The sequence below is a fragment of the Stegodyphus dumicola genome, chromosome 1, assembly GCF_044657685.1.
Source record: "Stegodyphus dumicola isolate Sdum_Otavi_A_Nest chromosome 1, ASM4465768v1".
In the NCBI taxonomy this organism is placed as follows: domain Eukaryota; kingdom Metazoa; phylum Arthropoda; class Arachnida; order Araneae; family Eresidae; genus Stegodyphus; species Stegodyphus dumicola.
This window is the reverse complement of record NC_140768.1, coordinates 201,283,979-201,307,586: the sequence shown is the minus strand read 5'-3', so window position 1 is coordinate 201,307,586 and position 23,608 is coordinate 201,283,979. Positions and strand designations below refer to the sequence as shown.

Below are 23,608 nucleotides of genomic sequence, written 5' to 3'. Positions count from 1 at the left end.
CACTTGATGAAGAATGAAAACATAATTTATCAGCCAGTATTATTCAGGACAGCTCCAAAAACACATTTACAGTCGTCGAGAAACTACGACAAGCACGCTGAAACAATCAGCAACACAGCCTTCAAGCTATCAGGCTACGCAGTGAAGACAGCTTCACGGCAAAGCACTATAGTATAGCTCTTGAATCGGCTCGGTCATTCTCGGAACTTACGTACTCTCGAGACTCTCAACGCTATAACTCGCGATGCGATCGACGATAAGCAATAGAGTACAGGTTCCGACTTAGTTCGGTCGTTCTTGGAGCTCAATATACTCAGGGTAAAACTCGACGATGCACTAACTCGCGATACACACTGACGATCAACTCGATAGCCTGATGATACCCTCGATAGAGTGCTACTCTTCGTACAAGCAGGGCTTATATAGCTTTTGGCTTGCCTTCGAGAACATTCTGGGTTAAACCGGTAAGAATTCATTCTAGAAGGTTCTCCATCCGTATATCGCCAATTTTGTCGCCAAATCTAGCAACCTTAAACTTGCTTTGCGGGAAAGCTATCTTACCGTAGCTGGGCATTTCGTAACAATACCTTATAACTGAGAGAAGCGTCGTTGGTATAACGGTTAGCATAGCTGCCTTATAACTGAGTGATAATGTTAAATGAAAAATCTTAACATTCTCTTTCCTGACCTTCTGAATTTCAATAATAATATAAAAAACGCTGAGAATTAAACATTCGTGAACGCTGATCGTTTTCTATTAATATCCATTTTTATTTTTAAACTTTAGTTATTAAAAAGGATCTTCGGCAAGCACTAAGGCAAGCAGTAGAAACATGTGCAGTGTGGGGCAAGCATTATCTTGCAGAAATGTAAGCCCAGGCTGGCGTCACATGAAGGGCAACACAACGGTCCTTAGAACTTCGTCGACGTTCCGCTGTACTGTAAGGTTGCGACGGATAACAACCAAAGGGGGGTCCTACTATGAAATGAAGTGACACCCCAGACCATCACTCCTGGTTGTCGGCCTGTCTGCCGGAAGACAGTCAGGTTTCGCTGTCCGGGGCGTCTCCAGACTCGCCTTCGCTGGTCATTTGGGCTCAGTTTAAAGCAGGACTCATCACTGTAGACGATTTTACTCCAGTCAGTGACATTCCAGTGCGAATGAGCCTGGCACCACTGCGAAAGGGTTTGACGTTGTATAGAGGTCAATGGTAGTCGGCGCAAGGGGTGCCGTGACCTCAGCCCCCTTTCTGTGAGCCGTATATGAATGGTCCTTGCGGTCACTGAAGCACTAGTTGCATGTACAATCGATGATAACGATGCATCTGGGGCTGTGAGCGCCGCTCTGACGATTGCTCGGTCTTCACGTTCTGTCGTTTCTCTAGGCCCACCGCTTCCTTCTTGACGCTGTGTGCGGCTATGGTTCACCCATTCCTGCCAACATCGTCTAATAGTGGCATCGTTCCTGCTCAAATGTGGAGCTATTCGCCGATACGACCAACCGGCTTCTTTGAACCCAACTACACGACCTCTCTCAAATTCGGACATCTGCGCATATCGTTCGCGCACCTGTATGCAAGGCATAGTTACTGTCTACCAGAGTACACGGAATGAAATTCGTGAAGAATTTATGACCTGGAATCGTAATTTCTCTTCTTAAATATCCTGCCAGTTGAGCAGGTCAGATGCGCTGTAGCGACAACCATTCATTCATTCGCAGCCAAAAGGTGAAATTTTGCATTTTTCGTCGAAACCTGTATGCATATCAATCAATTTGTGTCCAATTTGCTTTATACCTTCTCGGTGCGTCTTTTTTTTTTTTTTTCTGTGTGGGTGTGGGTGTTTAAGAGTGTATATTTACATATTAAAAAAAAACTCGAAATGTAATTTTTACTTTACAGTATTTAATTAAAATCATGTAACTTCAAAAGTTTTTAATGCATTTTATTTTGTTATTTTTAGCCTACAGAATATGAAAAAATAATAAAGAAAGAAAATCCACGGACTTTAAGTTCGGAACAATTATTCTATTTAATTAGTGCAGCAGACATTATCGAAAAACTGAAAATATTTAATTAAAAATCCTAGACTAAAAAAGGGGAAAGAAGACTTTCTTAGGAAAACCGTCATAATTATATAAATTGCTTCAGAAATTCCGAAAAGTTTTCATTTGTAACGTTATTTTTTATCTACTGTAAAGGTGATCGATAACCATGCATATCGAAAATAATTCAGCACTACGTAAGTGAATAAATTCTCAAATTTTGATAAAAATTTATTCCAATTGAATACTGCATTTTAATCATAAATATGTTTATAGAAAGAGTTACAAGAAAATCACGTTTAAAGGATTCAAATTTTCAATTTTAATAATTGGTCCAAGCAAACAAACAGAGAAATAAAGCTAAATAAAACAGTTTAAAAATACATTTTAAGCAGTATCGCGTTTTATCAGATTAGTTAAAGAGAAAGAATAGTTTTGCAATACCACACATGGTTCTTGCTTGGGGAGGAATTATATTAAGTTTTATAAAAGAATAACGTTCCGAAATTTTTGAATTTCTAACTGAAATTAAACAGCACTGGCATTTGCAAATTTTTCACTTATATCGTATGAAATAGATATATAAATGTGGCTCTTATAACCCTCAATGCAACAAAAATTTACTGTTAAGTAACGTACCGTTTTTCAGTTTTATAACATACTGCAATTGGAGAATAGCATAAGTTGTTGGAGTAATATTGAGAAACAACATAAAGGCATTTTTTCAGAAAAGCAATTTATATCAAGATCTAAATCATTAAAAATTAGCCGGTTAAAGACATTTTTAATATATTTTTATTAGTAGTATTTTGCAGAAAAATTAATCATAAAAAGTAAAATTCATCATACAAACACCGAGAGATAATTTAGTTGGCTGTAGTAAAACATGTTCGGCATATCTACCTTAAGAGAAATGCTTCTATAGCAATATTTATGAGGCAATTAATTCGTATTCTCATTACACGTGGGCCAAATTCAACCGGTTTGTCTGGCATCAAACTAGAAGTGAACTGTCAGTATCCATTTATACTATGCACTAAGTCATAATGAAGCACCTGCTTATGAGTGGAATTTTTCTTTACTAATTATATATTTTAATTTTTAAAGCGCTAATGCACTCTATATATGTTTTTTGAACGTGTCTTTATATATAAAGTATATAAAGAAAAATTTACATGTACACTGCTGGCCACTGTAAATGCAACACCCTGATGGAAGCCTGCAAATAACATGAAATTTACAGCATGCATTAACGGAGGTGAGATATGCAAATGATTAGAATTTCAGCGTAGACGCACATCACGCGCGTCTGTGACGCCACTTCAAAGCGCTATTTAAGGCTTGGAGTTTTCGACGATTTCAAGTTCGGCAATTGTGTTTTTCTTGTGGCTTTTTTCAAAAAACAAAATGATCAATTATGCCTCGTAGTAAACAGAGATCATCATTTGATCAAGTATCCGAGTTCGACAGAGGAAGGATAGTAGCCTACCGAGAGTGTGGATTATCTTTCAGGGAAATCGGTAGTCGTGTTGGACGAAACCAAACAACTGTAATGCGGATATGTCACCGCTGGATGCAGGAGGGTACGATGGACCGACGTGTTCGATCGCATCCACCTCAGTGCACCATTTCACGTGATGACAAGAACATTGTGCGCATGGCAGTGACGGATCGCTCAATCACATCATGAACCATAGCACAGCACATTCAGTCTGTAACGCATCATCCAGTGTCTGCGCGTATCATTCGACGCCGTTTACAGCACAGTGGTCTGTCTGCAAGACGTCCATTGCTTCGTCTACCCTTGACGCAGAACTACAGACGTCTCCGGCGCCAATGGTGCGATGAAAAAAAGGATGTGGACAGCAGAATGGAGTGAAATTATCTTTACTGACGAGTTACGCTTCTGTCTGCAACACCACGATGGTCGGATTCGAGTCTGGAGACACCGTGGAGAGAGAATGCTGAACAGCTGCATTATGCACCGCCACATTGGTTCTTCACCGGGTATTATGCTATGGGGCAGTATTGGATATCACTTCTCGCACTCCTCTAATACGTATTGCCGGTACTTTAAACAGCCAGTGCTACATCTCTGAGGTGTTGGAGCCGTTGTCCTTCCTTACCTTCAGGACTTGCTCACAGCCATATTTCAACAGGATAATGCGCGACCACACGTGGCGCGCATTGTCCAAGGGTTCTTCGTCAATCGCCAGATTGAATTGTTTCCCTGGCCGGCTCGCTCTCCGGATCTTTCCCCGATAGAAAACATGTGGTCCATGGTTGCTGAACGATTGACCCAGATTACATCCTAAGCTGCCACACCAGATCAACTTAGGCAACGTGTGGAAGCTGCTTGGTCTGCTGTACCCCAAGAACACACCCAAAGTCTCTTTGAATCAATGCCGAGGCGTGTGGCATCGGTGATCTCCAACAATAGCGGATACTCTGGCTACTGTTTCAGGAAGGAACTACACTTCACAGAAGTCAATAAATTTAATTATTTGATACTTGGTCAACATGTTATCTACTGAATAAATTTTGTTGTGATATCTCTTGTCTTTCTTGATGTTGCAATTTGGGTGGCCAGCAGTGTATATAGATTCTTAAAACTAGTATTAAAACATCTAAAATACGTATTAAAAAGTAATTAATTAACTAAATATTTAAAAACAAAATTCAGTAACTTTATTATTTGTTTTTTATTTCTTCTCTTCTCAGTGCTTTATTGTCTCTGAATAAAAGTGCGTAGTTTTACCAACAAAGCCATATCCTTTACTGAATTTAAATAAGTGTCTAAAAACAATTTTTTTCTATCTATTTCACTGAGTATTTTTATAAAGGTACAGAATATTTCACAAAATAAATTTTTATAAAAGTACAAAATATTTCACGCACACACCATCACACACACACACACACACACACACACAAAACAAAAACAAAAAAAAAAAAAACCTGAAAGGTTTCAGATTTTAAATTACGTCTAAAGTGGCTTTTTTTAACGTTTTTGTGTGTTACCTTTATTTATTAAATATCATGTTATTTGCACTTAAACCATAAAATTCAGTTCAATAGCAATGTCCCAAAATAATTTTAAAATGAACCTATCTTTAGAATTTCTGATATACAGTTCTGCGCGCTGGAGATAAAAAGGTTTTTTTTCCCTGTAAAGCGTTGCCATGGCTCGCTTTTAAATCCTTGAGTTTGTTAATCAAAAATTCGTTAAGTTTTACAAAATATGAAATCGATCATAAAACAAATTCCAAATTTCAAATTTGGTCTTCCACTTGCTCATATTCGTAGGAGGATTACGTCATTCAAAATTCGATGGCTCTAGGTACCGTTGTTTTATTACAATGCGAGAAATATACATACATTTATGCAGACATTTCATTATTTAATTTCTTCAAATATAATGCAGGAATTTAACATTGGGTGGCAACAGTTTGAAAAGTGAAACGGACATTTATAGTGAACCAAAGCAAAATCGCAAAACGGAAACAATAGTCCTCCAGAGACAAAACCCCTTTGGACTAATAACAAGTTAAATAATTTATATTGTTGCGTGCACAGGGGCTCGTAATAGATTGAATGCACACAGAACCGGCGACAGCTTGATCAAATTTATTTTGTCAAAAGAAACACTACCCAAATCTGGAACTTTTCGTAAAAATACTCGTACAGTTCTTCACAGTATCACAGGAGTACAGTCAGTAGTTTTATTTCAAACTACTAAGAACGTTAAACACCATGCAATGCAAAGCTCATCTAAAAAGCGAATCTAACACGAAAATATCTCAATACTCCGAACTAGCACTGAACTAGACAACTCCGAAACTTACAGTACACTGCAGTAGCACACGTATTTCACAATGCTGCCTTCCAAACTTATGAAGCTCTACCTTAACTTCCAATCGCTTATTCGCATTGCACATCAGACAGCAAATATCACTAAATGAGACCAGATGAAAGATGCAAGTTTTCAGAGATTATAATTTTGGATAAAGGATATAATTTTATATCCTTATTATAATTTTGGATAAATCTATTTCACTGACGTCATGACTCATCTGTACAAATATTAATTTCGAAATAGAGATGGTTCCATGAACAAAGTTCTTTCTGGAAAATAATCAGAGATACAACATACAGAATGACAACATTCAGTACTTCCTTTCTCAAAGATTCATCAAACCCCTTTCTGCTTTTCGATGAACTCATGTCTTCACCCTTCGAACTGGTTTACTAACCTCTTGCGTGTAATAGAGATCTAGAAGTATCTAAACTTTTCTTTAAACGAAATATATACAGAATTATGTATCTTAAAATAGACTATCCATTATGAGATTGAACGACCAGTATAATCTTTACTTAATTAACATGGGATTTTTTGAATTACTTAAAAGAAAATTTACAGCTGTAAAATGATTATATTTTGCAGTAACTCGTCAAAATGCAACATTTTTTAAATTTTTCCATGCACGTTTACATTTTATTCTTAGAACTGTAATTCAGCTTCTTGTATTTAAGGTACAAACGTTAGCTGTTGTAAGGTATTCGGCTAGCGAGGAGCCTATTTAGACAAAATAACTGAACAGCCATATTTGAATCTTGACGAATGGGGTGGCTGCATGAATAATAATTCTGAGCTTTACCGCGCGTGCGGTGTTAAGGCAGCCAATTTCTCTTAAGTGCTCTACGAAAAGTCCCATACTGAAAACGTACTTCGCATACTGAAACAATTATAAGACTCTTTGATCCACGTGTATTTTTATACCATGCAGGCATTTTTTAAATCTGAGGAACTGTTCTCAATCGACATTTGTAGTAAAAAGCAGAGACTCCTCGAAGAGTCGAACTAGTTCCCAATTTATTGCTTTAATCATTTGCGGTAAATCACAAAATAGTTATATGCCTATAAGAATGGATGCATATGTAAAGCACTTTCTCAGATTTGGATAAGATAATTTAATTTAAGCAAAGCGCAGGACAGCTAACGGATGACAGGGACACCAATATTTTGCTATCATATTGGACAGTTAGAGAGGTATAGTCCCGCGCTTCCCTTACGTGCTGGAATCCGCTTCACGCTGTGGTTTGGCAAGAAACTCAAAACAGGGCAGTGGGAGTGACGTTCAAACAAAAACGTGCATATTGCTATGGGTATGTACTGTGCAAGTGCGGAAAAGGAGAAGTTAAAAGTCACATCACTCAGATCCAGCCCATGTGCTGCCAAGATATCAGGGATAGCCTTCAGTTTTGTGATTAATTGCCTTTTGTTTGATGATATAGCATTGGTACGGGATTTTGTCCCCTGTGTTGTCCGTAAATCTGAGATGATGGCTTGATATCAGTGGACAGCTCGTCAGGTAATGTTTGGGAGTTCCCGTGCTGCAGCAGACACTCTGGTCAAAGCACGTGACAGCTATATTATTTTCCTAAACTGAAGCCCAGTTTGTATCTAGGAAACCCCGAAAATTGGAAACCAAGATTCTCGTATCTCTCTTCTCAAGTGATCCTATGCCACAGGTACACTGAAGTCACAAAACTCTGTATCCAGGGTGATCCACTAGTCTCTACTAATACTACTCTGGCTGAAGCAGTGAATTTCTTAGAGAAACGTTCCCCTATTTTTGCAACAAAATTTTGCCTTTGAATGTTTTAGAATCACAGCATTTAGCAACCTCGCTTGCAAGTATGCGCTGTTTCAAGATCTGCTAAGAATTGTTCTGGTTTTAACCATTTCCCTAGCCAAGATTAAATACACATCTGAGTTTTGTTTTTTAGCAATTAGTTTTCTGTCAGATCTACGGAATTAATAAAAAGTTATATTAACCTTCGTAGGACTTTGTCATTTTAATTCAGACTAGAGACATAACACGGTTATCAGTCTAGTAGGGTCTGAAGGGCATTGCTTTAAACTTCTACACAAGTAAAAATTTACAACATTATTTGCATAAATTTCTGTTTAAAGAATTTTTTGTTTAATTATTAGATTATGATTATAAAGTAATAAAAATACATAAAAACGTTAATAACATATTTTTAATATTTTAAAATACAAATGACTTGTGCGAAAATTCTTTCGGCTTACCGTATGCAACAAAATCATAAATTAAAGAATATTTCTCTCCTGTCAGTCGCAAAAGTGTACCACTGAATAGAATTAAAGGAAGGAAAACAACAATTTCAAACGACTGCGATTTATTTTTAATCTACTTCTTAAAGACAGATTGAAAGGATGTAAAAAGTCCCAAATTTTGAAACTAAATAATACGGTGACTTTAGTCGTACCGGAGTCAACCTTCTTTTATTCTACATTTCATAATGAGGATAAACATTTACTACGTATACGTTTAAGGACAGGGAAATTGTATATAAAGTTAGATTTCGTAATGTTTACAAAATTGAATTTCTATATTTAAAAATACTAAAATTTGCATGTTTCCCTCATTTAAACCATTTTTGTAATTGGAAGTATAGATCAACCAAGGTTGCGGAGTAACCAACGACCAAGGCTGCAATAATAACGGTTGCTAAGGACTTTTGCAGACAATATATATCTACGAATATTTATTACTATTTTTGTTGTTAGGAAACACTTCGTACTTGCTCACCTGAAAAACTCATAAATAACTGCAGCAATGAACTGTTTTTAACAAAGGAGAACATCAACATGTACGACTGTTTTAAGCTGAATGAAATTACCAGCAGAATTACAAATACAATCATCAAAGAAATATGCAGTGTAAATACTAAAAAGAAGAAAAAACAAATGCCATAACATGGACTTAACAGGGATGTCAATAGAGAACTCTTTTACATGCTCTACAGCATTCTTAAACTGTAGGTCGTGACCCCAATTGGGGTCTCGGAACCTGCAGTAGGCGGTCGCCAAGCATTTCAGCAGTTTTATTATTTTTAGCTTATTACAATAATTTTACAGTAACCAAATATTTTTACATAATGTATCTGAAAATAGATAAAAATAAGACAATGCAGACAAAGGAAAAACGAAAGCGTTTAGATGCACTTTGTTAAAACAGAAACGTTCATTTTACTTTAAAAATTAAAGGTAATGACTTAAAACTGCAATAGTATATTACAATGCAAGTGTAATATACTGACTGATAGCTTTACTCACGCAACTATCGGTTTTGCGCAATGCTTATGGGGTCCTACAAAAGTTTTGTAAATAATACGGGGTCTCCACACCAAAAAATTTAAGAAACCCTGCTGTAGAATAATACGGATGGACTGCTTAAAGAAGCAGAAGAGGACTATACAAGACACCATAAAAACATATTCAATGATTTCTAGGACCCAAACGCCAATCAAGATTCACAAATATCTGAAAGCAAAATTAATAACTTCATAATAAACAATTTATTCAAGAATAAAGCACAAGGAATTGATTCCTTCAATATCGTAATAATGAAAGAAATATTCAAAGCCTGCTTATCCTTTCTCAGAAAACTCTCTATAGCACCCACAGATTTCAATTTCCTCCAATAGCTTAAAAGTGAAAAGGCAAGTAAAGATAGAAAAGAATCATAAATAATAGTAAAGATCTTTCCAATCCCAAACTAAATCATCCCTTAATTTTTTTGCAATTTATCAAGTAAAATACTTGAAAGATTATCATAATCCTCGTACCTACAATCCTAATATCATTAGCGCAAACGATTCAATTCCCTTTACGATACTCATTATTCATCTTCTAAAGGAAACTGTCGAAAGAATAAAGATAATCTCATTCTGCTCTTGTCTAATAAAAGCTATAGAACGCATTCGATTCTTTGCGGTATTGAGTATTCTAAATGAACTCAAGAAAGAAATATTCAAACCTTTCAGTTTATTCCATTTCATCAAAACTTAAACCAGAGATATCTGTCCAACTTAATTCGTTTAATCAAAGATCATTTGAAAGCAGAGGTAGTTTTACCCACCGCAATTTTACCTCTCTAACAGAACAGAAAAAAAAAGAAAAAAAAGTTCTTTCATATCACATACATGGCTCCAGATATCTGAAGTTTAACGCCTATAGGTACATGTTGAAGCAAGGCCGGTATCTCTGCATTAACAAGTTAACTTTTAAGCTTGCGCCCCAGTTTTGAGGGAGAAAACTCCGGGCAGCAATCTAAGGATCTGCCATACCTCTTTCCCTACCAATAGTCTTTTAAGAAGCCTTTCAGCTTGCCGTGTATTTTGAGTGCTCTCTTATAGAGCAGATACTATAAGGTTATAAACATCCGTACCTACTGATAGCTATTGATTTCGTGCCAAACTGTTCAAAATTGCTGAATATGTACTTACATGCTTGAGAATACATTTGTGAATTACTGCATAACTATGTGTAATATTTATCAGAATTACTAGCAGTAGCACTGCATAATTAGTATTGTAATGTATAATAATTGTATAATTGGTAATGCAATTAGTATTGTAATGTATAATAATTGTATAATTGGTAATGCAATTAGTATTGTAATGTATAATAATTGTATAATTGGTAATGTAATTAGTATTGTAATGTAATTGTATAATTGGTAATGTTTCTATTATTCATCGTAACATACACTGTAAAGTCTATGTGTGTACTGCATAATTAGTATTATAATGTATTGAAATTGCATAATTAGTACTCTAATGTATAATTGGTAATGTATGAATTATATAAATCAGTATCGTAATATATAGTGCATGCTGCAAAATTAGTTTTTAAATGTATTATAATTGAATCATTAGTATCGTAACGTATTGTAAAAGTAGCATGTTAAAAATGCCCCTGTATGGCCATGTACTTATATTTTTCTCAGATATCAACAAACACTGGGACCCGGGCAGTTGGACGGCAGCGAACCCCATTGGCGGCTCTGGATAATGGCGGACGTGGTGCTGTATTGATTAACCATTAAGGTAAAGGGACAGTGCCCACGTCCTCCGTCACTTATCACTTATCACACGTACAGCCATCATATTCCAATACGGTCGCACTTGCGTATCATTTATTGTCAATGACTGCACTCGAAAAATTGTGATAGCAGAAAGACTTCAGTTGTCATCAGCAAGCTTATCAAGGAAATGAAATTTATCATTACAGTAAAAAATTCTTAAGCAGTTACATTCTATAAGCCGTATCAGCAAATACCTCTGAACCAAATTTTACAGTAAATGGGAATCGATCAACATGGGAGACGAAATCAAATACTTAAGCGGGGGATACCGACAAGAATTTTTTTAGATTTTTCTCAAATTAATGCAGTAAAAAGTAGCTAATTTCAGTTCGCAACGTGAAAGGATAAAAATAAACAAAACAAAACTAAACAAAAATCTGGAGTAAACTTTAAATATCGCAAACACGGAGCGGAGGCACATAACTTCTAAAATGTTATTCTCGATGGTTCACGATGATGAAAGAAAATAAGAGTCATGAGAGGTGACAAAATGAATTCGGTTGAAAGTGAGAATCTCATATTTTTTCGGTGTTTTCAAAAGGATCAAAAACAGCCTTTTTAGTCTTTTCTACCGTGAAATTGAAATTTTTCTGAAGGAAACTTTACCGTAATCTTCCTGAAATGTTTTTTTACTTTGTACTCCTATTTGCAAGCTGTTACTTTTCTGTCATACTTCAGGCACTTGCATGATTATCTTAAAATTTTAATTTTAGTTTTTCTCTTTGATATACAAATAAGCAGAAGGGAAATATTCCGACTTGAACTTGCTTGAACGACTGCATGCTTTCACGGAATAAATTTATATTCCTACCACACATAAGTAAACACCAGTGTTTCAAGCTGCGAAGTTTCCTAGGATGTGATAAAATTTTTATGAAAACACTTTCAAGACAATTTAAAGTGAAAGGATGTGCTAATATAAAAATCTAACCTTTAGAAATATCTGGGTAATTCCGAGTAATAAAATATTTTTATAGCAAATTAAAGAAATATGTGTTAAATAAAACTCATTTTATAAGTTCATGCACAAAATTTATGAAGATATTCTAGAAATAATATACTATTAACAGACAGACAATCGTTCGATGCCAATTATCTATCCAAAATTTCACATTTCTAATGGAACTGAGGGAGAAACTAAAGAAGCTGCACTGTAATGACTTTTCATGGTTGCAGATGAGGTACAAAAGCGCATTCGTTAATAAATTTTTATCCGAACTCCACGAAAATGCTTATGACTCATCTCTGTGCTAAATTGCCATGTAAATGTAGAGAACGTTTTACATACAGTCAATTCTCGATTAACCGTGGGTGGATGAATCGGATTTTCTCTAAAAATTGTTAAGTTTGATTATCGCAGAACGCTGGAAAAACTGCTATCACAAATCGTCAGAATAAAACGAGATTTCTAGGAGAAATTCAAAAAAGGATTATGAATTCATTAAAATAAAGACAGTGCGTAGAATATAATATCACAATACTTAGGAATTATTATTATCTAAAAATAATATTAAACATCGTTAAGTCATCAGTTGAAAAATTAATTCCTAAATTGTAAAAGCACATTATATTGTATAGCCATTAATTTCCTGTTCCCCACTGACTCATATCGTAAAAAAAAAGAGAGAAATATAAACAACAAAAATTATTTGTGCTTTGAAGTGTTTGTTTTGATTCCTGATTTAAGGAGTAAATGAAATTATTTACCAAATCAAACTGCTTAAAAATGTAAATAGATTTTTAACAGCATTTTTCTGTTAATAATAGCATTTCTCTGTGTTCTCTCCTTCCTTTTCCCTGTGTTTTTAACTGCTGTCCGATTAATAGCGATTTTGGTAAACCGGAGATCATAACTCTACACTACCCTATCACTGTGAAGTCTGTTGCACAGCTTCAAGTCTATGGCACAACTTATTAACGTGTACTGAATATTTAACTAATTGGTAATTTTTCTGTATAAAGATCATATAAAAGTTTTAATTTTATATTTTTACATGTATATTTATTATAAAATACAGATTTTATATTTTCATTATATTTTTAGTATAAATGTTTTACTCTCCAAGGGGATAAAATATTTCCTCTGATGACACTGTTTACTTCATTTTATGAAATTTGTTCTCGAACGTATTAATTTAAGATGAATATTTACGAAAATAAAGCTTGAAAGGTATTTTATGAGACTTTATAAGTTCTCGTTCCGGATAGTAAATGAAAATTTAGAACGAAATTAAACGTAAATAAATTATCTTGTTCTTTTTATCTTGTTTCGCCGCCAGAAAGCGCAGATAAGCACAATATGTCTCCCGATAATGGAAATCTCATAATTAATAGATTTTCAATACTACAGATATTCTCAAAATTTCGAGTGAAGAAAAGATAATAGCATCCTAAGATGTCTGCATTCAAGGTGTCGAAATCTAAGACTTTAGAAATAATCTCTTCATATTTTCCTCTAATCATCTCAGTTCATTTAAATGAATTGGTTCTACTTCATAGGACAGAAATGTTCTGGATCATTTTGTCAAGATAATGTCCTTGGAATAGATAAAAATCAAATATAAATATATACAAGAAAGCGCAGCAATTTTAGTGTCATCTGTTGAACAATATAAGAATGAAAAGTTTTAAATTATTATGAAATAAGAATTTTAAACACTTAGGGAATATAGAAATAAATTATGCCGTTATAGGAAAGTGCCCGCCATTTGTAAAATATATATATATAGAAATAAATTATTAGCTGGATTTTGTATAATATGCATTGAAGTGAAACATTCATGCATAATTTAAAAAAAATGGCATCAATGATTTTGCATTTCAAGCAGAAGTGTATGTATCATATTTTAATCGAGTTGCGAAGTATTAGGACCCTTTCCTATAAAAAATGAATTTTGTTTATTGCAAAGGGATAGAAAAATTAATATCACAATCCGGCAGTATAAAATAAAACTCTCTACGTAAAATTCGAAAACGGAATGATAATTGCTTGGAATAACTGCTGTAATAACAGTTGTTGTCATAATCATTTTTAACTTCGTTTATTCATTTTTGATGATGTTCATACTTATTTAAAATGTGGTCTTTTTAGTTTGAATACTGATTGGGTTCACGTACCCAAATAAACTCATTATTAGAATTATATTACTTGAAAGTGCAATTATGAAAGAGTTATATAACGAAGCCTTAGAACACCTGATATCAACCGGTTGCTCTTTATGGTGGAGAAAAGTGAGAAACAATATTCATTCGATGCAAAGGACGACTTCCAAATCAAAGTAGTCTTCTTGTTTTTATTAATATTTATTGTAGCTATGTATCATTATTATTTATCGACTCAGCCCTATATAGCTATATATTGCCTAGTCGGTATAGTGGTTAGTGTCACTCACTGCGCTAGCGATGAACCCCTGGCTCGAATCCCGGAGATACCCAGTGTTTTAATGAAAAAATAGCATTAATGTTATTATTTATAGTCTTATGCTTTATTGTTGTTGCATTATGTATAACTCAGGAAATATGCATTTACTGTTCATTGAGGAGCATCAAAATGTTTTCACGGACCACCGGTTGGCGACCGCTAATCTAGATGACATCATTATTGTAAATTATTATTATGTAACTTTAATAGCACGTGGTTTCCACTAATTTTGAAAAATATATAAAGTACTGGAAATTTTCCGCCAGTTGGGAGAAAACTATATAAAACCGGAAAGAACATCAGTACTCAGTTTTTATTTCAAAATCGACTTTGGAGTATTGAGAGATCCACTCGCGAGCTTCGCTCTTCAGAAGTGTTTTGCACTGGATTCGTTCTTAGTAGTTTGAAGTGGTAACTCCTGATAAGAACTGTAGGAGTGTTTTTGCGGAAAGCTTCAAAACTCTAAATTGTTTCTTTCGGTAAAATAAATTTGATCAAGCTATCATCGATTATGTATGCATTAAATCCGCAACGTACTCGTATGCACATATCAATATATATTTGTTGTTTGGTGAATATGAATACTTTAAAAAATCGCTCAGGATTTAAAAGCTCTCAAAATAAATTTACGCCACAAAGCAAAAGGTTTTTTTTTTTTTTTTTTTTTTTTTTTTTTTGCTAACATCAGCACAGAAGTCCCTTTCATTGATTAGGGTTGTTCTTTAAACCCATCGCATGAAAAGAAAATCTGCATGTTATTAAAGTGACCATTTTTATAAAAGGAACAAAAGAGGAAGAAAATTAACTGTCAGCACAACTTTAGGTTCTTAAATTTAAAAATGTGCGGTTGAACAAAAAACATAACTTTTCGCTAAACATAGCCTTCCACCCTCCCCCCCGAAAATCATTTGAAGTGCAAAAATATTTAGTGCCTCCCGGTTAATGGAGCTGCAATTTTGCTCATCGAAGATTGAAAAAACACACTTGTAATTTTTTCTGAAAAACTATTTATGTTTTGAAAAACCTTTCACATTTGAGTTCAATAATTAATAAATATTTAGACTTTTTTGTTAACTAGAGAAAAGGGCAACAGAAAGTAATTTCATTAAGAGTTAAAACGTGTGTTTTTCAAAATAAAACATTTATATTTAAATTTTAAGCCGAAAAAAGTGTGTTTTCTTTTAAAAGAAACCGCACGTTTCATCGTCGCACTTTTACAAAAAGGCCTTGTTCAGTTTTAAAAATGTTTATGCCTTATTTTACCTTTTTTCTATAGATGGCGCTGCCCTCGCGCTAGATGTTTAATTCGTAATTTATTTTTTAATTTTGCCGTGCGTTTGTGGCAACAGATTAAATAAAACAAAACGACTAGTATTCAATGCTAAAAAAGAATGAACTCATGTAAATAATTCTAACAACTGATAAAGTCAAAATCTTATTCATTTCTTTGAGTCTTTTTACTGTGTCAAATTCAAGTATTTCCAGGTAACTATACGTCGAGGAAAATTCAAGGTAATTGGAGCTATTTAAAAATTATTAATTATTGAATTTACCAACAAACATTGGAGGCACCGGGTGAGATATTAATATTAAAAGCCGAAAATCCAATTCTAGTATTCCATTAAAATTACCTCGTTTACAAAAAAAAAAAAAAAAAAATCGAAGTATGCATTTTTATGTTGTAAATGAAAAACTATAAGGAAGTTTTAATTTTATTCAAATTATTTTTCATGTTAAATTCATTCTTAAACTCTGATTTCTATTCTACATTTTTTTAATATATGTTTGAAGTTTGCACGACATCTATACATAACTATTTTGTACGTAATTGTAATTTTTAAGGTAAAATAAATATGTCAAAAAGGAAATTATCAGTCCGTTAATGTATCGAACTCAAATCAAGCAAATTGAAAGATTTGCTGGAACTGTTGACGATGTTTTAACATCAGAAAATTTAGAGAAAATTCTTACATTAAAATCAAATCTGCAAAGATGTCGTGACAAGCTTGAAGAATGTTATTATGGATGTTCTATTCTTGAAGATTTTGATGAAGAATCTGAGTTTAAATATTTCTCTGAGGCTCAGGATTTGGTAGACGAATCATTAGTTAAAATAGAAACATATCTAAATTCATTTAATAAAGAATCACAGCTCAATGATTAGAAGACGGTAAAATCTGCCATATCCTATGTGAATATAAAGCTTCCGAAGTATGATCTTCCAACGTTTTCTGGCTAGTTTGAATCCTGGTTGAGTTTTAAATCCATATTTTTAAGTTCTGTTGATTCTAATGCATCTTGCATCTTTAACTGACATTCAAAAATTGCAATATCTCCAAAGTGCAGTTTCGTCTGATGCTGCAAGACTTATTAGGGGATTTTCTATAACCTCTGAAAATTATAAAAATGCTTGCGACACTTTACTCCACAGATATGATAACCAAAGAGAATTAGGATTTTCTCAGTGTAGAAAATTATTTAATTTAAAATTTGTAAAACCAACATCTGATTCCATTCGAACAATGATAGATACCTGCAATGAAGTTATTCGGAATTTTAAAACAATTGGTGTAGAATGCAATCAGTTAGTCGAAATTCTTCTAATATTTGCGTTACAAGATAAGCTAGAAGATTCACTTAAAATCAAGTGTGAATTAACGCTAGAGAATAAAACATTTCCATCTTTAAAAAAAATGTCTTTCGTTTTTGGAAAAACAAGCTAGAAGCCTTCACAGCGTAAAAGAAAAATCATAATATTCAAGACAAATCAGCAAATTCTATTAACAAAACTTTTGCTCTTAAAACAAGTTAAGGCAGGATCTTGCACACTTTGCCAGTTACCATATCTTTTACATAAGGGCGAGAAATTTCTTAAAATGAATATTGATGAGCGTTGGAACTTCATACGAAAAGCAAACCTTTGTTTTAACTGTCTGAGAACAAATCATGGTGTATCCTCATACCTATTTACTACATCTTGCAGGGCATGTAAACAGAAACATCACACAATTCTTCATGCTTTTCGAACTGATAAAAAACATTCTGCTGAAAGTCAAGTACAGTCTACTCTAAAACGTCTATCTCAAAATCGGCGTTTAGATCAACCTTCGGCTAGTACCTCGGAAAGCAGCAGTTTTGCTTCACAGACAATGTAAAAAATTATAATTTAATATTACTTGCCACAGCTGTAATAAGAGTAAAAAATAATCAAGGACAGTTTCTCGAATGTCATGCTCTAATTGATAATGGTTTTGAAACATCTTTAATCCCTGAATCGTGTTGTAATCGACTAAAATTGTTATTTCAAAAGTCTGAACACACTATCCTAGGACATGATGATACAGTTGCCACACGTGTTACGAAAGTATCTAATTTAAATTTTATTCTTCATTTTAATAACGAGAACTTTTCTGTTAAGGCTTTAGCAGTAAAAAAGCTGGCGTCAAATTTACCAAACTTTGATGTGTCAGGATTCCATGAGCCTCAGCTGAAAGGATTACAATTAGCAGACCCTTCTTTTCACAAAAGTAGGCGGATTGATATCATTCTTGGTGCGGATATATTCTAAGATTTAATTCAAACTGGAAAGATAATGGGAAATCAAAACCAACCATCCGCTCTAAATTCAAAATTGGGTTGGCTCATTTCAGGAAGGGTATCCGTTTCAAGTAGAATTCAGAATTCTTTAATCAATTGTCATGCTTTAGTAGACATTAAAAATTTAATGAAAAAATTCTGTGAAGTCGAACAGATTCCAGAAGTGACTACACTGAATGATGAAGAGCAAGATGTCGAGGCATTTTATTTAAATCACACTGGTCGAAATTCTGATGGTAGATTTGTTGTCAGTATCCCGTTTAAGAATGTCGGGTGATTCAAGAAATCAAGCTAAGAAGCGGTTCCTTTCCTCGGAAAGAAAAATTCAACAGAATCCAGAGCTTAAAACTCAATATACACATTTCATGCGGGAATATCTAACGACGAATCATATGCAGATTGTTCCAAGTGTCGATTTTTTAAAATCATCGTCAGAGCTTTTCTATTTACCTCATTTTGGAGTTACTAGAGATCAAAGTGAAACTCGAAGTATTCGACGGTTCTGCAAAGTCTGATTCAAGAGTTTCTTTAAATGATGTTCTCCATACTGATCCAAAACTTCGAAATGAACTGTTTGACATCCTATTGAAACTTAGAGCTCATTGTATCGCACTCACAGGAGATATTTGGAAAATGTTCCGACAAATCCTACTCAATAAAAATGACGCTGATTTCCAAAGAATCTTTTGGAGAGAAAATTCTGAAGAACCGCTTAAAGAATTCCAACTTTTGACAGTTACGTATGGCACTTCTTGTGCTTCATATTTGGCTATTCGTACATTAAAACAACTTGTCATAGAGGAACAAACGAGTTTTCCAGAAGCTTCGAGAGTCATACTGAAAAATACCTATGTAGATGATGTTCTCACTGGAGCGAAGAATAAAGGGGAATCAAAACAGTTAGTCTCACAAATTATCTAATTAATAAAGAAAGGCAGTTTTCTAATAAGAAAATGGGTATCTAATGAACCATCAGTCATTGAATTTTTACCCCAAGATCTAAGAAAACCGAACGGACCTTTGGCAGAGTGATGAAAGTCAAATCCATACAATTCTATGAATCATTTGTGATGCTAAAGAATATGTATTCAGAATTAGAATAAACCCACCTATGGATGGTGTTTTAACAAAACGTCAACTTCTGTCAACTATCGCGAAACTTTATGATCCTCTTGGATTTTTATCACCTACAACGATTCTATTAAAAATCTTAAAGCAGCATTTATGGAAGAAAAATATTGAATGGGATGATTTATTATCTAATGATATTTCCGAAGGATGGAATCTCTTTAAATCTCAAATAGAACATTTAGCTGAAATCACGCTTTCACGATTCATGATGAAAAACAGTTCTATTAAAAATATTCAGTTAATTGGCTTTTGCGTTGCGTCTGTGCCTATGCTGCCGTGTTTTATCTAAGAACAATATTCGAAAATGGAACATTCCACGTTTCATTGATTACTTCAAAAACAAAACTTGCTCCTGTAAAGACAATAACATTGCCAAGACTCGAACCAAGTGCAGCGCTTCTTCTTTCCAGACTCTATAAAGTTATTTCAACATCCTTAAGAAAGAATATTCTCATTTATCAGACTATTTTACATTCAGACTAAAAAATAGTTTTAGATTGGCTTAGTTCATCTCCTCAAAAGTGAAGAAGTTTTGTTGCTAATAGAATATCAAAAATTCAAGACTCAACTTCAGAAGCTTCATGGATTACGTGAAAAGTCAAGAAAATCCAGCAGATTGTGCCTCCAGAGGTATTTCTGCATTAAAACTGAAAAGTTACACTTTGTGATGGCATGGTCCTCAATGGTTGTATCAGCATAATATGCTCGTTCTGCCTAGAGATCCACAGGAAGCATGTGTAGATGATATCAGATGCGAAGAAAAGAAATCGTTTCTGTCAGTCAATCTCACCTGATCAATCTCTCCAATCTCCCCTTCAGATACACCTGAAATTACTGTTATGTTAGAAATTATTTCAAAATGCATTAGAATAATTTCGTCGTGTTTAAGATTCATTAGAAATTGCCAAATACAAACTCAGAGTAAAACGATCAAAGGTATATTATCACCTGGAGAACTCGAAGAAGCAACTAAATCTATAATTAAGCTCATTCAAAAATCAGAATTCAAGCTTGAGTACAACTACTTACAAAAGAGACAATCCTTGCCTCAAAATAGTAAACTGATTCCAATGAATGTTTTCCTTGATGGAGAGGGAATTATTAGAGTAGGAGGACGGTTAACAAACTCGAACTTAGATCACAATCAAAAGCATCAGATTCTTATGCCAAAGAATCATCATTTCACTACTCTATTGATACATTATCACGAAATGCATTTACATAGGGGTCCTCTACTTACTTTTTGTTGTATCCGGCAAAAATATTGGATACTCTCTGGAAGAGATGCAGTCCGACGAATTCTATCTAAATGTTTGACTTGCTTAAAACTGAAATCGCAACCATGCCATACCATCATGGGAGACTTGCCTTATAGTAAATTTGGTGTTGGAAGAGCATTTCTTAACGTTGGACTTGATTTTAGTGGACCATTCATTACAAAACCTAACCCGACACGCAACAGAGTAAGAATTAAATCGTACATTGCTCTTTTTATTTGCTTTGCCACTAAAGCAATTCATCTCGAGGTTGTTTCAGACTTATCAACATATGCCTTTCAATCGGCTTTAAGACGGTTTATCTCTAGATGTAGGAGGCCGGTAAATCTGTATTCTGCTAACTCAACGAATTTTCGAGGAGCAGCAACCTACATAAAAGACCAATTAGTGCTTCTCAATTCTGCTAAAATTCAAAACTTTGCAGCTCAAGAATCTATTGTATGGCATTTTATCCCACCTTCAGCTCCACATTTTGGAGAACTGTGGGAGGCTGGAATCAAATCTGCAAAGCAGCATTTATTGAAAGTTTGCAAGTCAGCTATCTTAACTTCTGAGAAACTTACCACTCTAGTAATACAGATTGAAGCTTGTCTAAATTCTAGGCCACTGACTCCTCTTTCTTCAGATCCTCAGGATTTAGAACCGCTTACTAAAGGACACTTCTTAATAGGTGCTCCTGTAACTTCCTTTATTGAGAAAGCTCCAACAAAGTCTCTTTGCTTAAAGTCAAGATGGCATCTGATTCAACAGTTTCGTAATCAGTTTTGGTCAAGATGCAGAATGAATATCTGAATCAACTATAACTACGAGAAAAGTGGACTTTGCGTGCAAACAATATTCAAGTGAATGACTTGGTTTATCTCAAAGAGAATTCTCTTCCTTCTTTTAAGTGGAATCTTGGAAGAATCACAGTTTTTCCTGGAAAAGACGGAGTAGTTCGAGTTGTTGAAGGAAAAAAGTAAACTGGACTTTATCGACGTCCAATTTCCAAATGCTATCCTCTTCCTAAGTAGTCATACCTGAACTTGAGTGTTCAGGCCGGGGGTGGGATTTCTATGCTTTATTTTATCTTTTTCTATAGATGGCGCTGCCCTCGCGCCACATGTTTAATTCGTAATGGATTTTTTTTAAATTTTGCCGTGTGTTTGTGGCAACAGATTAAGTAAAACAAAACGACTGGTATTCGATGCTAAGAAAGAATGAACTCATGTAAACAATTCTAAGAGCTGACAAAGTCAAAATCTTATTCAATTCGTTGAGACTTTTTACTGTGTCAAAGTATTTCCAGGTAATTATAAGTCGATAAAAAATAAGTCGATGCTGCAAATAATTTTCAGAAAAGGAAAGCAGTCGCTGCGTGCTTCCTCAATTTCGAAAAAGCTTTCGATCGAGTGTGGCATGCAGGACTAATCCACAAACTTAGCAACTTTCTGCTTCCAGTCAGTTTCATCCAGCTCCTTATTTCATATCTTAAACGCAGGACTTTTCAAGTCAAGTGTGAGGATGCTATTTCTCGCATAAAAATAATTGTATTACTTTAACCACTCTTCAAGTTCTGAACCTTGTTGAATATGTTGCAAATAATTTTCAGAAAAGGAAAGCAGTCGCTGCGTGCTTCCTCAATTTCGAAAAAGTTTTCGATCGAGTGTGGCATGCAGGACTAATCCACAAACTTAGCAACTTTCTGCTTCCAGTCAGTTTCATCCAGCTCCTTATTTCATATCTTAAACGCAGAACGTTTCAAGTCAAGTGTGAAGATGCTATTTCTCGCAAGAAAATAATTGTATTACTTGACTGTAAAATTTTGAAATATGCAGACGACACGGTCGTCCTCATGGATTCACTTAGCCCATTACTCACCATGGACAAATTTCAGTTAAAAGTTCGTTCTAGCGTTTGTTTAAATGTGGCCTTTTACTGTGGTTACGGTGTTTTTCATTGAACGCTGATTCAACATCGAAAGATATGCAGTCACCCCGGGAAGAAAAGGTAGGCTGAATTTTGATATTCCCATTGAAATAAAAACCTTTAAAGAAAATAAAAAATTATTAAGTTAATTTTTTAACAATGAGAATAGTCGAAGTAGCTTCTCACGAATTTTTGCAATCCCGGGGAATTTCTCTTGAAACTGAACTACCATCCGTTTCGGAGAAGATGATACCCCAAAATACAAGCTGACAGACAGACGCGCACACATTTTAATAATATAGCACACCTATTTAGCAACTAGAAGATTCATGTTCAAGTCCCAATGAAGATATAGTTTATTAATACATCTCTTTATCCAAAAAAAATTAATAGACTTTTACTGTTTGTACATTTGTATAAAACTCGTTTCACTTTCGAATGAAAAACAAAGCAGCAATTTAAAAGTTTGCAGCTGAAAACATCACAGACGAAAACGTCGTGGGAAAAAAAACGCAAGGCCAAAATGTCGTCGTACAAAACATCGTGGGAGAAAAAGAAACAAAGAGAAAACATCGTAGTTCTAAAAATATCGCGGTACAAAATATCGTCGCCAAAAGTAAAATGATTCAGAAACTTCGCAGTTTAAAAACATTGTCGTCAAAAATATTGTGGTAAAAAAATAAAGCACTTGCAAATCATTGCATGATAATAACAACGCAAACATGCGTTTTTCAGGCTTCAAAAGTCGTAAATGCATATTCGAATAAAGATTTGTGAGCGTAAGAAGGAAAAAGGAATGTTTTTACTTTTATATTTCATATTTTTAAATTAAGTAATAACTTTTTGCTGAAAACGTATGAAGGAAAGCATTCATTTAAAAACTGAAAATGAGAAGAATAATGCCACCTATAGCAATTAATAAAATTTTAAACTTACATATTTAACTAACAAAGGTCATTAATAAATCAATCTTTTTTCATGAAAAATATAGTCTACAAAAGATTAGAAACAAAACGATCACAAATCATAATGGGGATATGCAGTTATAACTTTTGAAGCCTGCGAAACGCACGTCTGCGATGTTCTCGCCATGCGATGATTTGTAAGTGCTTTATTTTTTACCACGATATTTTCTACGACGATGGTTTTAAACTGCGAAGTTTTTTAACCTCTTTATTTTCAGTGATAGTATTTTATATCCCTATGTTTTAGAACTACGATTTTTTCTCTTTGCTTTCTTTTCTCCCACGATGTTTTGTACTACGACTGC

General features: G+C 34.3%; 1 protein-coding gene across 2 annotated transcripts in view; it reads right to left on the bottom strand.

Annotated features, from left to right (window-relative positions):
• The window catches only part of LOC118191182 (tachykinin-like peptides receptor 99D), a 221,636-nt gene that overhangs the window by 123,427 nt on the left and 74,601 nt on the right, over positions 1-23,608 (bottom strand). The window lies entirely within an intron of this gene.